We start from the raw sequence: 14,383 nt of genomic DNA on the forward strand, positions 1-14,383 counted from the left end.
CAGTTCGAGTGGCCAAGGTCTGGGATGGGCTCCCAAGGGAGGTGGTGCTCTCCCCAACCCTGGGGGTCTTCAAGAGGAGGTTAGATAAGCATCTAGATGAGGTCATCTAGACCCAGCCCTCTTCCCTGCCTATGCAGGGGGTTGGACTTGATGATCTATTGAGGTCCCTTCCGACCCTAACCGCTATGAATCTATGAATCTATGAATCTAGGGTCAAAGACTTAGGCATGGCTTCCTAGCAAAGAGGCATGTAAATGAATGAAATGCATAGGCAATACAATGTTAATGAAGCACAAAATAAACAGAGGTGGAACTTGAGATGGAAAGAGAAATAGTTGGAACCAAAGGAGGGACGAGGGCGGAGTGGGTGTTAATGAATATGAACCAAGGTGTATAAAATGTGAACAAACTAATGTTCAGGGCAGGTCCCCTGGTTCATGGGCTGTGTGTCTGTGAGGGACCTTTGCCTGAAGTTGTCTCCATTCTGAATAAAGCTGTGGTGAACAATGTGTGCTGGTGTTTGGTCCCTGCCTGCTCTGGCTAATCTCCTTGAAACTTGGAAGACTTTGTGGCCTCAGCAGGGGCCACCATTCCTGCAGCTCTGACCCCACTGTGGCTTAATACATAAACATGACATGAGTTTTGCTTTCAAGAATTTGGGGTGCCTTTTCCCCCAAGCCCCTGCACCTATCACCTTGAAACTTGGCAGGCTTCATGCTCTTTTCAGAGGCTACCTCCCCTGCATGCTCCATCCAAAGAAGACAAAAAAACAACAAAGGTATAGATATTTCATTGATTCCCCATTATACCCTATGGCCGGATCTCTCAGGTGGCTCAAAAGCTTCGGAGCCACTTCGGCCAGATCAAAGCAGGAAAACAATCTGGAGCTCCTGGTCAGATCCCTGAAGCAGCCAGATCCAAAGCCGGATCGAATAGCTGCCTACTCACACAGGCCTAGTGACCTGTGTTCCTCCCAATGAAGAGGATCAACTCAATAAGGACATCTCTGGCACATCTGATCTTGAAAAAAAACAAACAAATAAAAACAAAACAAAAAACAAAACAAAATATGTCATCAAATCCTGTATCACAATGCATTCATGAATGGAAACACAGGGGCTGAATAAAGATGTATCTATACACAGCAACACAAGGTATTCCTTCATTAGTAAATTCAGTTACTATGTCCCTCCCTGTATGGACAATGCTTATTACCGCTAGCTGACAAAAATATCCTGAGGGATACCCAGCATGGGTTTGTTGTGGGTAGGTCTTGCTTGACCAATCTCATTTCCTTTTACAACCAGGTGGCCTATCATCTGGACAAGGGGGAAGAGATTGATGTCGTATAGCTTGACTTTAAATAAGTCTTTGATCTGGTATCCCATGATCACCTCTTGGCAAAACTGGCTAACTGCGGCCTCGTCCTCACCACGATCTGCTGGCTGGGGAAATGGCTCTGCGGCAGGACCCAGAGGGTGGTGGTTGACGGAAGTCAATTGTCATGGTGTGTGGTCACCAGTGGGATCTCTCAAGGCTCTATTGTAGGGCCTATACTCTTTAACATCTTCATCAATTATGTAGACATTGGTGTTAGCAGTGGGCTGGCCAAGTTCGCTGATGATACCAAACTCTGAGGTAAAGCATTCACACCTGAGGACAGGAGGGTGATCCAGGCAGATCCTGACAGGCTCATGGAATGGGTGGATGGTGTTTAACACTGAAAAATGCAAGGTTCTCCACCTTGGGAGGAAAAACCTGCAGCATGCTTATAGGCTCGGCAGTGCTACGCTGGTCAGAACTACAGATGAAAGGGACTTGGGGGTCCTGATTGACCACAAGATGAACATGAGCCTTCAATGTGATGCTGTGGCTAGGAAAGTGAGCAAAATGCTGGGTTGCATCCATAGATGTTTCTCAAGCAAATCCCGGGACATCATTCTCCCCTTGTACTCGGCCTTGGTAAGGTCGCAGCTGGAGTACTGCATCCAGTTTTGGGCCCCACAATTCAAAAGGGATGTGGAGAAACTTGACAGAGTCCAGAGGAGAGCCACACACATGATTAGAGGTCAGGAAAACAGACCTTATGATGAGAGGCTGAGAGCCATGGGACTCTTCAGCCTGGAAAAGCGCAGGCTCAGGGGCGATCTGGTGGCCACCTACATGTTTATCAGGGGTGTTCACAAGGATCTGGGGGAATGTTGGTTCACCAGAGCACCCGAAGAGATGACAAGATCAAACGGTCACAAACTCTGCCGCGACCGATTCATGCTGGACATAAGGAAGAACTTCTTTTCTGTCCAAGCCCCCAAGGTTTGGAATAGACTGCCACCGGAGGTGGTTCAAGCACCCACTTTGAATGCCTTCAAGACACATTTGGATGTTTATCTTGCTGGGATCCTATGATCCCTGCTGACTTCCTTCCCCTGGGGGAGGGTGCTGGACTCAATGATCCTTTGGGGTCCTTTCAAGCCCAAATGTCTATGAAATCTATGACATTAATGGTTTCAACATTTTAAAAGAATAGCGCACTTAGGATGGTGCACTCACTAGTCACTATAGCAGGCAGACATTCCAGTAATAGCCATATCTAATATCTACTACTCTTGTACATGATATCATACACCTTCAAGAATGTGCTCACAGTGACAATAATCCTTTGGCTCAACCACACTGCAGAGTCACCACACCCTGCACTGTCACAAAACTCTCCACAGTGAGGTACTCAAGGTCAAACACTGTAGCCAGGGTGCCACATATCCCATTGTCAGAGATGTTAGGTGATGCAGCCTCTAGTTATCTAAACTAAATATCTAGTCCCTCTCTCAAGATTAGCATTTCCCAGGCATTTTCATCCCATGGCACACGTACATGGCCTCTCCCATCCTACAGCACACCGGCCAAATGTGGAGCAGGGAGGAGGGTTGCACACAGAGTGGTGGTGGTGCAAGCCGGCAGTCGCGGCACTGATTGGAGTCACACCCCGCTGGGAGCCATACCACCCCAAGATCCAGTGGTACACCTGGTAATGTCTAATGGCACACCAGTGTGCCGTGGCACACATGTTGGGAAATGCTGCTCTAGATTTATCCATCTCTGCCTGTACTACTGCATTCATGCAGCTTTGCAGATGATTTGGTGGTCTCAGGAATCTGCTACTGCCCCTTCAAGGATCTCTTTATTTCCACTCTACTTAAGTTGTAAATATCTCCTCCTTCAGCAGTCTTGGCCCTCTGCTTTCTCCTCCTTTCCCTTCTCTGTTTTCCAGTCACAAACAAATGATTCTTTGTTCAACCCTGTTCTTACTCAGAGCTTTCAAAGTAACCGGAACTAGCTCAGTTAGAACAGCAGCAGAGCTGCTTCTTTCCCAGCCAAAGAAGTTATCTCTATCCTGTTATTCCACCCAGAAAATTGGAAGGTATCAGCAATTTCATCAACTTGTGTTCCTAGAGGGGTTTTCTTAAAGTAGCTTCAACTCACAGCAAGAGAAGCAGTGCTCTAACACATCTATAGTGTCAGATACTGCCTTTTTTTTTGGGGGGGGGGGGGGGAGTTCTTAACGCCCTTTATTCAACCCCCCTTAAAATAAATAAATGGCAACATATCAAAATTGATATCCCAGGATTTTTAGACTTTCTAACATGTGGGGCAACCTGTACACCAGAAATGCCAGAAATGAGCACTTCACCCTTCCCTGAGTGTCAATCTCATCCTTTTCATCTGACCAGTCTGCAGTTCTTCTTTGTCCTTCCTTCTCTATGGTTCCTGACCAATCTTCTGCTCTACTTCTGGATCCCTGCAGAATCTGTTGTTGTGATCTCTGCTTTCTGACTTATTTGCCACTGCACTGCCTGTTTCCAATTCAGAATGCCATGTGGTACACACAGAGGCTGCTTGTGTCAGAGGTTGGCCAACCCTGGTCTTACTTGAGCAGACTAGACTAGATCATTTTCTTAGAAGTGTGAGGCATGAATTTTATTTTTTGCCTTTGCTAGAGAAGACACTCCCTCACAAGAATGTCTTCATTATCAGATTATAGGCTGCTCAAGGGTAGGAACCCTGTCATTCCTCTTAACTGTCTTGATTTAAAATATTCATTTTGCAAGATTCAAGAGAGTGTCTCTCTAGCCTAGCAGTCATATAATAGTTATTAAATAGAATCTATAACACGTCTTTGAACCAGGAGACCTTGATATCCCACTGTTTCATGTAATAGGTAGAAACTGTCTTCGGTATGGTTTAACAGGTTGTAGTGCAGGGAAGTGAAGTCACCCCCACTGGCAGTCAGCAGACCTCATCTTGTTCACCTCTTCTGGCTTCTCAGGCTTCCATCCTGTTGTCTTTCCTGCCATGCCTTGGTGTTATAGTCTGATAGAGAGGCTGCCCCTAGAGGGCACGGAGGTTTTGTGTCAGGTCTTAGGTATTTGCCTGGGCTGAGGTCCACTGACTTTAGGGACCTTGGAGAGGAGACCTTGTGTGGAGGGGACCAGTCAGAGTATAATGGCCCAGAGTCTCAGACCCCACCCTCGCCCTTCCTAGGATCTGGGACCATCAGCTCCAGTCTCACCTCTCATGTGCTCTGGGCCCTTCAGCCCCAGTCTTGGACACCTGGGTTCTTTCCCCCCACCTAGGAGGGGACTAGAACCTACTGCATAGGCTCTAGTCCCCTCTGCCCCAGTCTTATCACTCATGGACTTTTTGTCCCTTGGATTCAATCGCACCCCTCATGGGTTCTAGGCTTGTGGCCTCAATCTTTCTGGTCTCACACTACAATCACTCTGCTGACAGTAATGCTTTCCTGCTTTGAAAGATGTAGTACTTGTGGTCCCCCTGGATCCCTTCCCATGGTATGTATACCCCTTCTCATGGTATTTTTTCAGTACAAGTTAACAAAGACACCCACGTAACCTCTTACCATGCACTATAGGCTATGCTCAGGAAGGGTAGGTAAAAAAGAGCAGAGGCATGTTCCCTGGGAGTGTAAAAGTCATTAAACTGTACCTAATAAGAAATTTTGCCTAGTGAATGTTCGATTGCAGGTGACAAGGAGTGTTGTCTCATGTTTTAGCCCAAGAACCTAGTGGTTAAGGCACTTGCCCCAAAAGCAATAGACTAACTGTTTACATCCCCTGCCATCCAGGGAATGCTTCATCTCCCTAACTTTGGCTCAGAGTTCCCTAATTTCCAGGACACAAGTTAGACAGCATCAAGGAAGGACACTCCTCCTACCCCCAACTTATTCAGGGCTACAGTTTGAAGACTTTTGTTCAGTTGTGTGTGTGCACAGCCACAGATCTGCCCAGCCAGACATCAGCCTACTTTATATGCCCAGTACTTGTGTGGGCAACTACACATCCATAATGTACATGGAGTAGGAGTGCATGAGTTGTGCGTAGATGGAAGTTATGCCTCTGGGTGCCACTTGAGTGGGTAGAGTGAAAAAGGATTTTCCCTTAAGATCCAAAAAAACAGGGTTTGCAAGACCCAGACACTGACTTGGACACCTAAAATAGCTAATAGGAAATCCTGAAGAGAAGACCTATTTGAACTGCCTTTTAGGCTTGGGGCCAGGTTATTCAAGTGCCTAAACTACAACTAATATTAAGGAAGAAAGAGGGAGAGACATATCCTGTCACCCAGGAAGTGGAATCCCTGATTTCTAGGCTCTTTCCAACCTGAAGCATATTAAACCCCTTCTCTGACCAGAGAACTGTTACCACCAGACTATTGGCTAAGGTGGTGGAGCACTTTTCTAGTCCTGTCACTGAGTCTGAGGCATTTACTGCAAAGAATATAAGTCATGGGCTGGAAAAATCACATGGCATGGATGAAGTCTGTGTAGCCCAGTGTTATGCCACTCAGCTTGGAGTAAGTAGTCATTGGGTCAGTCCCGCTCACAAGGATATATGATATAAGATATATGTTCTTATCCAGGGCCTATTTAATTACAATAGATAAATGAGTCTGGGCATTGATAAAATAACCAGGCCTATCCTTTCAGTGTTGTTGCTCTAAGGAGCACCTTCAGCTGTGGTTTAAAGGCAAGTGGTCAGAGACTCAGGCTTCTTTTTCCTTGCTGCTGTTCTGACCCTGACTCTTACATCTTTCCCTGCAAGGTAGCTAAGCTGCTTTACAGAAACGATGAAGAGGGCCACCTACATAATCTATTACAAAGCAAAATGGAAAGGTCAGTCTCCAATGACTGGGAGCTAAGGATATGTCCTCATTAAGAAAAATGAGAAAACAGAACTCAGGTTTCCTGTTCCCTGAATGAATGTTTGAGTCTTTTTTCTGTTCTACAGAAGGTGCATGAGAATGTCACCCATAAGAAGCAGTTTTAATTGCTCTGGATATCAAGGGAATGGAGGTGCTGAATGCATAGCTTGAGTCAGGAGATGAAGCTTTGGAATGGGCCAGGAGTTCAGGAGCACTTCCCTCTTTGCCACTAGTTCACATGAGGCACATCCTGACTCTCTGAATAACTTTTCACAAGTCTTGTTTGTATAAGCATCATAAGTGCCTAATATCCCAGAACTAGATCAGATGCCACATGACCAATTTGGACTGGAATGGCAAAAGCGCCAAAGTACTAAGATACAATAGCTAATATCTACACAGTTTTTACATGAGGTGACATGAAGAGGTATATTCATGATGCTAAGCTCTAAGATTATTAACCAGGGCTGGTCCACAAAAATTCCTTCTGGAATTATTGATACTGATTACTGGCAATGGGAGTCTGACAAAAATGGGAAGCGGTCTTGCCAGGCAGAAATCAGCCCATCAAAGTAAATAATTCATGGCATACTAATACAATTATTCTAAAGATGCTGAAATTGCAAGCATCTCAAATCAGACATTTTTGGTCCAGTGCTGGGGTGTGTAGCACAACCCAAAGGTGATTATACTGCATCTTGTCTAAGAGACAGTGTGCAGGGTGCAGACACAGAACGACTCATCACAGTACTTTGTGGTGCCATACGGCATGCATGCATACCACAGGCCAAAGCTGTTAAGAGAAGAGAAAACCCCAGTTCTGGAAATTCCCTGGAGATGCTGGGACAGTTCTTTATTCCCCAGCCATGCTGGGCTGTGGGTAGCTCTCCAATCACACCTCCTTGGAACACTTTCCTTGATTTGAATATGACACATAGACAGGGAAGATCACCTCAACACCAGGTCCCAAAAGGAACAAATGTTATTTCTTAACAACTAATTGGCCATCTGGGCATCAGATTAAAACAAATAATCCAGCAGATGATATAGAACTGATGCAAGTACATCAGATTCATTTCTGCCCTGGATGTCTCTCACCCATAAGGTATAAGATGTTCTTATTCAGGAAAGCAACAGTCAGCTACCCTATTTTAAAATAATTCAGATGGGAAGTGCATGTACTCACTGTCAGTCCTATAGAAGGGAAGAATGAAGCAGGAAGCATTAACATCTTATATTTCCTGAATCTTGTTTCCACTGTTGGTGAGTTTCTTCTTTTGTATTTCTATGTAATATATTATATTCATTTTCAAATCACACTGTAAATGCAGTCACAGGGAATTCAGTATCTCCAGCTTCTTCCATACAGTTAGACAGTGGAGGGCACAACAATCTTTGAAAAGAAGCATCAAACTTGGTTTGTTTAATAATTCCCCATATTCTTACACTCAAAAAGGAAATGGATGTGCCCTGGACTTCCTCTCAAATATTATTTTTATTTATTTATTTATTTATTTGTGGCTGAAAACTCTGCTCTTGAATATGGCTTCTTCATGTATCCCATAATTTAAATTTTTATGCAGGGCAAAGAGTGCACTTCTTCTAATCAGAACTTTTTTGGAACATCCAGCAGATCCCTTTTTTACTGTACCAGACCATTCTATTTTTTGTCCCCCATGTCTCACACTATATCTCCAAGGTTCTCTTTCCTGGAAATTCCACTCTTTGATCTATATCCAGGCTCTGTCAGTTCATAGGATGTTAAAGTGCCTCCTCTCTACTGCGATGTACAGTGAGTGTCACCACACTGTTTTAAACGATTCCTTTGTGAAAAAGGAACCCTTGTGTGTGGCCAACACTGGAATAGGTAGACCTTAGTTTAGCTAAGAAACAAGTATCTTTGGCATCCAGGAGGATCATGAAATAGTACTGGAGTCTTTTATAGCTGTGAGGGTCCATGTCTGAGAGACAAGTCTTTTTCATTGTTGTTGTTGTTAAATCTATGATTGGACTACATAAACAGGTCAGAGAAGTATTGGACTAAAGTGGACCATTCCTTGATGCACAAAATATTGTTCAAAACCTTTCCATACTATCCAGTAGGTCTACTTTAAGACATTGCAAAAAATCTTGCCTCTAGCAGATTCATATCAGTTCTGAAAGCAGCAGAGACTGATCAGTTAAAAAAAAAAATCACAGATACGCAGAATATTGCTTCCACAAAGTCCAGCACTTTGCCCTATCTCAACTTGAAAATAAGGGAGCCAAAAGGGTAAAATAAACCTGCCATTCTGATTCTCAAAAGAAGAGAAAGAAGAAAGACAATCAGTGAAGGTGAGTAGGTTCTTGCTCTGTCAAAACCAGCAGAAAAAAAGCCTTTCAGAGTTAAATGTCTGTCTCTAAAAATGTGCTGCCCATGACTTTCAGGTTTTGACTCACTGGGTGAGAGGAATAGAAGTGGAAACACAGGCCTTTTTCTCTTTTGGAGCTGTGTCATTCTCAGTGATCCATCTTCCTTCATGCTCCCTCTCATCCTGGCACCACACATTTTTCCTTGTTGGCTGCCATATAGACCAGCTTCAAGAGGAGGGTGCTTGGTTAAAATCCTTCCTACATGACAAAGACAAGAAATTTATCCCTCTCTCCCCTCTACCAGAGGTCTAATGATTTGGATATTGGGCTGCCGGGTGTCAAAACCTTCCTCCTGAAATACCAAATAGTTTCTTTGATGTGTTCTCTGAATGTGCTGTCAGCAAAAGCTATTTAGGATAGCCCAGGTAGTAATATCACTATCTAGCCCTCAAGGAGAAATATTATCTCAAATCTGCATGAATATCAAAAGTCCACTTATGTGGCTACATTTAGGGATATAAGCAATTCTTATATAAATTGCAGGTTTAATACAACTCCTTCAGGTATTCCAATGCAAAACCAACTGTTTCAAGAGGCAGCTGTGTCAGGAAATGTGCTTGAGGGAAAGTGCAAGTCATTACAAGTTGTCTTAATACAAGAAGTGTTTGTGAAAACCGGGGTTGAGGTTTTTTTTATGCCGTGTTACTATGGTGGATAAAAATATTTCATTTGTTTGCAGTACCCATATTAATGAAAAACTGACAACTTAAAGGTCTAGGATGCTATGTAATTTATAGATTGAAATAGTTAATGCTTAGATACTATGAAGATGTTTTCTGTGAAATACTACAAGTATTTTAGTTTAGGATATTGTTGCCATAATTAACATCATCTTTATCAACACTTCATTTTTTTAGTGACATGTTGCTTCTAGCCCCAAGAAACACAGAGGAAACTAAATAATCTTTCCTTCTCTCCAACCCTCAGTCTATCTCCTTTTCTCCCTTTCCAGTTACATAGTTATCTCATTAAGAAGGTATGAGATTTCTTTACGCTCTTTCTCCTGCTATCATAAGGAAGAAAGTAGGGGATGGATTTTATATAATGCAAAGAAGCTTAGGAAATAAACCAGACATGAATACATTCAAAGACTTAAGAAAGCTATTCTCTTTTCAATAGGGATAGTTTCTTCATCCAAAAAACCCCAAAACTTTTTTTCATTAAAAATATATATGGTAACATGGAAGTTTAGACAGAATGAAAAAGTTCTTTATATAGGAGTTGTCCTGACTCATAAGTGGAGAAGTACACTTTCTTTATCGTAATTGCTTTATTTTATTTATTCATATCTGCTTCTAGGTCCAAGATTTGGTGAACAAATGGCCATGGGGAACCAAACGGATGTCAGCTACTTTGTTCTGGCAGGTGTTTCCAGTGACCCACAGCTCCAGCCTTTCCTTTTTGTGTTGTTTCTACTGATATACCTACTAACTGTGGTGGGGAATGGCATGATCATGGTGGTGATAAGATCTGGTCCTCACCTTCACACACCCATGTATTTTCTCCTATTCCATTTATCCTTTCTTGACATCATCTACTCTTCAGTCACTGTCCCAAAGATGCTACAGAATTTCTTGACAGATAAGAAAACCATTTCTTTTAATGGCTGCCTTGCCCAGATGAACTTAATTCTTTTGGTTTCCTGTGCAGAAATTTTCATGCTATCAGCAATGGCCTATGATCGATATGCTGCCATCTGTGACCCACTGCATTACTTGGGTACCATGAATAAGCAAGTCCGCATCAGACTAGTGGGTGGTACATGACTGATCAGTATCTTTCATGCGTTGACAAATACTGCTCCTGTGTTACATTTACATTTCTGTGGGCCCAATGAAGTGAACAATTTCAGCTGTGAGCTCCCATCTCTACTAGAAGTGTCCTGCACAGAGACCTTCATCAGTAATATGACATTTCTCATTTCAGCTGTGAATTTAGGTTTGATCTCCTTCTCCAACACCCTGGTCTCTTACATGTGTATCATTTCCACAATCCTTAGGATACACTCTGTGGAGGGTAGGGGTAAAGCCTGCAGCTCCCACCTCACCGTGGTTGTTCTGTATTATGGGGCTGGTATGTTTCGATATCTGAGACCCAGTCCCGCCTCTTCAGTTATTCTTGACAGACTGCTCTCTGTCCAGTATAGTATCTTAACTCCCATGCTAAATCCTATCATCTACAGCCTAAGAAACAAGGAGGTAAAGACAGCTTTATGGAATATACTGAGGAAAATGAAGGACATGTGAAAGTATTTCAGCATTTGAAAATAATGTCATATGCTAGTGTAACAGATAATTAACATATTTGGATGCACATAACAGGGTGCAGTAGCCTTTTAATCTATACACAATTAAGTTCTCCCTTAAGGATAGGAATGTTTGCACTGTCATGGGCATCTTCAATATAATCTTTTTCTGAAGGTGCTATAGGAGTAGAGATGCATGAAAAAAAACCCATAAATGCTGCTGAAGTAATCTATAGCTGAAAGTGTATAAAATCGTTCACTTTTTCTATTCCAGTTTTTGTTTTTTGGGGTGAGAATGAGTCTTCAGTCTTTTGGTGAGAGCAGTGAGTTGGGAAAACCATATCCCTGATGTTTCTGAACCATCATATTCAACAAGACAGATAGAAAAAGCTACTCCCTGAAATACTCCGTAGTCTAGAGGCTAGGTCCTTCAAGAATGAAATGAGAAATGTGGATTCCCCTCCCTCCCCACCCCGCACCCGCTCCAATATGGGTTGAAAACTGTGAATCGCATCTGATGGAAATTATGAATTAGTATTGCATTTAACCAACAGAATTTCTGTTGATGAAGATATTTATACACTGCTATCAAATCACCTTCCATCAGAAATAAAGACAGCTGCACTTTGCCTGACACATCCATGAATGGCCTGGAGATAAATTGCTTTCCTCTTTCTTTTCACAAGAGCCTTGTGCATACATCCAAACATCGACTGAGGCCCTCATGCTGCAGCATCAAACAGGGAACTGAGGTCAAGTTGTATGTGTACTAGGTGACCTATTAGGTGATGTAGCCATGCAAGTCATGGACATAATTGACTTAAGTTGCTAAATTGCTGTTTTGTTTTCTAGTCCTACTCATCACTCCTGTGACCAGCCTCACTCCCATGACCCCACAATCCCCTAGAGGACTTATACGTGCAAAATCCTGTACAGTGTAGAAACTGTTATCATGTGTGGGTCTCACATGACAAATTCTCCTGGAGCAGGTGAAATCAGACTTTAAAGTAACTAAGAAGGAAGTCTGTGGCAGCATAAGCCTGCAAATGGAATACTTTTGACCTATTTGTTGTGAGGAGCTTCTAAGCCATCTTTTCTCACTTAGCATCAAATTCTATTTCACCTCTAAGTTACCTGTGTGCACTCCTATTCCACCTTGCTTCAATTCCTGACAAATTGATTTGGTCAGCTTTTATACCACACTTTCAGGTTAGTTTTAAGATTAGTTACATAAAGTTGCAGGGAGGAGGACCACCTACCTATATTTAATATTACCCTACCTTTCCACTGGTTTTTTTTCCTTTGATATGCAACCTGGCTAGAATGCTGAAACTTAGGTGCCTCAACTATAGCCTAGGTGCTTCAGAGGTGAAATTGAATTTGGCTGTAAAGGGTTCTTCTGTTTTATTATTGAAGAAAGAAGTTGTGAAAATGATTTTTCCCTGCTGCTCATGAGGAAAGGATGTTCCATGAAAAAAACAAGGTGCCTAGGTTTGGGAAGAAGAAAAGACACAGCAGGGAGAACAGCTCAGTTGTCTGCTATGATGTCATGATGAGAACATAGAGTCCCCTGAAGGTGGATTTGCTCAAATATTGTATTAAGTTCTGGTTCTTAGGTGCTCCTTACTGTATTGGTAAGTGGGGGGTGGGGCCCATGAAGTGAGAAGAGTGAAGCATGTAATGAATAGAAGAATGAGGGGAGAAAACAAAAATGGAATATAGCATCTAGGGATACAGAGAGGGACTGAGACTCATGGCCAAGGCAGGGCATTTGGGGGAGACTGGAATGATATTATTGAACTGACTTAGCAAGATACCTTAGGGAGGCTGGAGTCACTCTAGCTATCCATTGCAGTCTGAGTCTTCAGGCTGAGGGCTGAGACAGCAGAATGGTAAGGGAAGATGGTATATCAGAACTGGGAGGCCCAAACAAGGCAGAGACAAGGACTGGGGCAATGCAAGGAAAGGGTCCAAGAAGCACACACTATAGTTTTATAATGGAGACAAGTCCTACAGGAATTAGGAGTGGTTTTATAGTCTCCCTGTCAGGGGATCACTATTCCCATTTGTTCCTCTGGGTCACCTGGCCCCTCAATAATTTCCTTATGGGAGGGATCAGGCTGGGCAGGGGCTTGTATCTGACCAAGTGCCTGGTGGTGTTGTGGACTTTGCCTCTACCTGCTGGCTGGGCTTCTTTGGGTTTGAATACCAATGGTCCTAACATGACTGGAGATGGATCCAAATTGAGGGATTAGAAGCATAGAGAGGATTATGCTGTGGAGCCCTAGGAAGATTGGGATGAGACCTAAGAAAAAGGGATAGGGGTAATTATGACTTTGCAAGGTGATGACAGGATCATCATGGCATTGGAAGCTTAAGAGGTGAATAGATAAGGCCAGGGCTAAGAAAAGAGCTAAGGGGAAGAAAAGGGGAAAAAAAATGAAACACAGACCCTAAGGATAGGAATGGACAATGCCTTTTCTCCCTTAAAAAAATTATGACAGAAGAAAGGCCAAGCAAGCAGAAATACACACTCATTTCCATGCCACAAATAGGCCAAAATTGGTGGCCATAACAGAAAAGTAACAAGTAGTTCTGCTTTTCAGTGGCCAACATATGTATGCTGTTGAGGGAAAAAATGGGAAGTGCACAGCTGTGTGCACTCTCCATCAGCCTTGGGTGTAGGTACGCTTGAGGCTCGAGGGCACCCAATCCTGTTCACCCCAGGTATTTTTGCACAGGATTGAACCCCTTAAGTGCCCAAGTGCCTTCCTGGCTATCCCTACTTAGAGAAATGTGTCCCAGGGAATTTTGGGCACATCTCCATATTGAAGGACATCTGGATTTTGCCTATTTATGATGACATACTCCAAGGCCTCTGAGGGTCCAGGACCTGGAAGCCAATGTACAGGCATTCATAGATTCATAGATTGTAGAGTCAGAAGGGACCACAATGGATCATCGTGTCCGACCCCCTGCCCCTGGCAGGGAAGAGGACCGAGGTCAGATGACCCCAGCCAGGTGACTATCTAGCCTCCTCTTGAAGACCTCCAAGCTAGATGATAGCACCACCTCTCTTGGAAGCCCATTCCAGATCTTGGCCACCCTTACTGTGAAAAATTTCTTCCTAATATCTAACCTAAATCCACTCTCAACTAGTTTACACCCGTTATTCCTAGTCACTCCCTGGGGCGCCTTAGTAAACAATGCTTCCCCTATTTCCCGTTGACCTCCCCTAATAAATTTATAGGTGGCCACAAGATCTCCCCTCAGCCATCTCTTGTGAAGGCTAAAGAGATTCAGCTCTCTCAACCTCCCCCCATAGGGTCTATCACAAAGGCCATTAATCATTCGAGTGGCCCTCCTCTGGACCCTCTCCAGATTTTCTGCGTCCCTCTTGAAGTGTGGCACCCAAAACTGGACACAGTATTCCAACTGCAGCCTGACCAGTGCCGCACAGAGGGGGAGAATCACCTCCTTTGTTCTATTAGTCATGCACCTGCTAATGCA

The 14,383-nt window shown here is 43.5% G+C and overlaps 1 pseudogene; it reads left to right on the top strand.

Moving 5' to 3' along the window:
- The first annotated feature begins 9,947 nt into the window (after positions 1–9,947).
- On the top strand, positions 9,948–10,874 carry LOC112551578 (annotated as a pseudogene).
- Positions 10,875–14,383: the final 3,509 nt, after the last annotated feature.

The sequence above is a fragment of the Alligator sinensis genome, unplaced genomic scaffold (assembly GCF_000455745.1).
Source record: "Alligator sinensis unplaced genomic scaffold, ASM45574v1 scaffold174_1, whole genome shotgun sequence".
Lineage (NCBI taxonomy): Eukaryota > Metazoa > Chordata > Crocodylia > Alligatoridae > Alligator > Alligator sinensis.